Raw genomic sequence first — 2,916 nt, forward strand, 5'->3', positions numbered from 1 at the left:
TCTTTTTTTTTTTTTTTTTTGAGAACCTGGGCCCATTTTCTAAATTACATCTTGGAACCGGATACTGGAATTGCACCGTAGTGTTTGAGACTGAATAAGTTGCTGCCTGAGAGAGAGAGAGAGAGAGAGAGAGAGAGAGAGAGAGAGAAAGCTCGCTGACCAACAAACAAAATCCCCTCAGGCCACAGTCGCCACAAGTATGATTGCAATAATATTATCTTAAGATTAAATCACAATTCACATAATTAAGTAACATTCATCTTCTTTCATCCCTTTAGGCCTTTACAATTCTCCTTGGAAGAAATGAATGACAGAATAAATACAGATTTGAAACAATATTCATTTTGTGTTTATTATTTCAGATTTCAGAAAGCTCTTTCTTCTTCTTCTTCTTCTTCTTCTTCTTCTTTACCAGTTTCTTTTATGGGCTTTCCTTATTTATTTCTACTTTTATTAATTAATATCTTCTTTTTCCACCGTCTTAATATATTATCTTGCTTTACCAGTTCTTTAATGGATATCTGTGGATGCAATCGTTCCATGGATTTCCATCATCTTTACACGAATCCTTTAATGACTTCCACACCACACTACACACCTTGAACCCCGTCCCATACGCCAGCATCCACATCTTCTCGCCTCTCTTCACCCTCTGCTTCGCTTCAAAATAAGCCAACTCGTAAAACACCAGACTACTGGACGTGTTTCCGAATCGGTGCAAGCACATTCGAGCCGGTTCAGTCACATCGTCGCCAAGCCGAAGCACTCGTGCCACCTGCTGAATCACGGCCTTCCCTCCGGTGTGAATGCAAAAGTGGTCGAACGCCGTCGTGAAGTCCGGCACCGTTGGCTTGGACTCGCCACCTGATACTGCAGACAGTACAACCGAGTAGGCATACGAGATGAGTTCACTCACCGGCAGAACTTTCGGTGCAAGTGACCGGATGTGCTCACGCAAGCCAAGACCAGCAACCCGGATCAAATCCTTCTTGAGTGACACTCCGGGGTTACCCGCTTCGTCCTCTTGTTGAAACGCGGCTGCGTAGGCACTGTCGTCGGCACCATGGTGAGTCCTCAGAGAGCTAATGAGCTCCAGTTTAGCTTCTCCCCGGCGACTCGGGTCATTGGTTATCATCACCGCGGCGCAACCGACGCGGAAGATGCAGTTGGTGACGAGCATCGAGCGGTCATTGCCAAAATACCAATTCAAGCTGATGTTCTCTGTTACTACGATGAGCGCGTACCTGATACGCCTGCTGCAGTTCAGGAGCTTAGCGGCCATGTCAACAGACATGACACCTGAGCTACAACCCATTCCGCTCAGGTTGAAAGTCTTAACATCTGGTCTTAGCTTGAAATGGTTCACTATCATCGACGAGAGGGAAGGAGCCAGCGCGAAGGAGCCGCAGGCGACGATGACAATGTCGATCTGTTCTGGGTCAATCCGAGTTTTGTCGAGGAGTGAACCGACGGCGGCGAACATCCCTTCCTCAGCTTCGTCAACGGCGGACTGTAAATTGGCATCGGCGTATGATTGAAATAAGAAGCTGGGTCCATAGGTCTGCTCACCCACGCCGGATTTGCGATATATACCTCGCATGAATTCTTCGCTTATCATGTTGATGCGTCGAGTCCGACGTACGAAATACTCGCAGCTCTCCAAGCTGAGCATACGGTCGAAGTCTGGTTTAAAGCAGGCGTAGTCCAGCAACAGAACAGGGCGTGGACGAGTGCAGAAGTAGTAGATGATGGAAACAAGAAGGCACCACGCGAATGATAACGAGATAGCAAGGTTGTCTAAGAGGAAGAGATGGGTTAATGGAGTGCCTGATATGAGGGTGTGAAGGAGGAAGGTTAAGGTTAAGAGGGTTGCAATGGAAGCCTGGAGGAGTTGGATATTGATAATGGTTTTCATGATGTCTGCTTTGTTTGATCGAGTTGCAGAAGCTCGTTGTAGAGGTGGGAGGGGATGTAATAATGATCTTTCTCTTTGCTCTGCAATGGAAAAAGAGAACAAATGGATGGTGTATGAGTAATTCAATGTAGTATATTATAAAGAGATGGATGTGCAGTGTTTATATAAAGAGGAGGCTTGACTCTTGAGAGAGAGAGAGAGAGTGGTTATGAACCTCACCCTTGATTAATTGGTCTACTTGGAAACTAATAAGTAATAAATTCAGAGAGAGAGAGAGAGAGAGAGAGAGTCAATGAAGGATTGAAGGTTAGGAAACCGTTGGTCGCTGAGATGTGACATTTACCAAGAAAAACCACCTATGCATGTTAAACTTTGGATTTGGGCTAAATGCGTGTGGAATTGTTAGATGGAGAGAGAGTCTCCATGTAACAACTTTTTACGAATCAATTTAAAGTTTGAATTTACTAATCAATTTTTGGTTAACAATTTTTTACAATCAATTTAAAGTTTGAATTGACGAATCAAATTTTGGTGATTTATCAATTTTTTGTGCCAACTATCTCGTCATTTAGTATGCTTTCAAGTGGTCGATGATTCAAAGGCCGAAATGAACTTTTCCTGGATAAGGACCTGGATGTTGAGCTGGGGGCAGATTAAGTGCTGACTTAACTGGGCCGAGTTGGGCAGGTTAGGTGTCGAATTGACTAGGCCGAACTAGGCAGGTTAGGTGATGAGCTGAGTGGGCCGAGCTAGGCAGGTTAGGTGACGAGTTGATCAGAGTGCCAAGCTGCCTATTAGGTGCCGAGCTGACCAGAGGATCGAGCTGCCTATTAGTTGTCAAGCTGACAAGAGGGTCGAACTGCCTGGTGGAGAGCTAGATTGATTGTTGAGCTTCGTAGTTCTTTAGAGACCTACAAGGAATCAATGTCAGAGGACCCGGGATGGCTAACCTAGCGAGGTCACTCCGATCCTTAAGTCAGTACTCTCATAGTAGACTGCGA

At 45.2% G+C, this 2,916-nt stretch overlaps 1 pseudogene across 1 annotated transcript; it reads right to left on the reverse strand.

The window, feature by feature from the left end:
- Positions 1-200: 200 nt before the first annotated feature.
- Positions 201-2,084, reverse strand: LOC148851499 (3-ketoacyl-CoA synthase 20 pseudogene; annotated as a pseudogene). Its single transcript, XR_016098945.1, has one exon. The product of XR_016098945.1 is annotated as a 3-ketoacyl-CoA synthase 20 pseudogene (transcript).
- Between the last annotated feature and the right edge of the window lie 832 nt (positions 2,085-2,916).

Source organism: Nelumbo lutea, chromosome 5 (genome assembly GCF_056320005.1).
Source record: "Nelumbo lutea isolate HS-2025 chromosome 5, American lotus-T2T, whole genome shotgun sequence".
In the NCBI taxonomy this organism is placed as follows: domain Eukaryota; kingdom Viridiplantae; phylum Streptophyta; class Magnoliopsida; order Proteales; family Nelumbonaceae; genus Nelumbo; species Nelumbo lutea.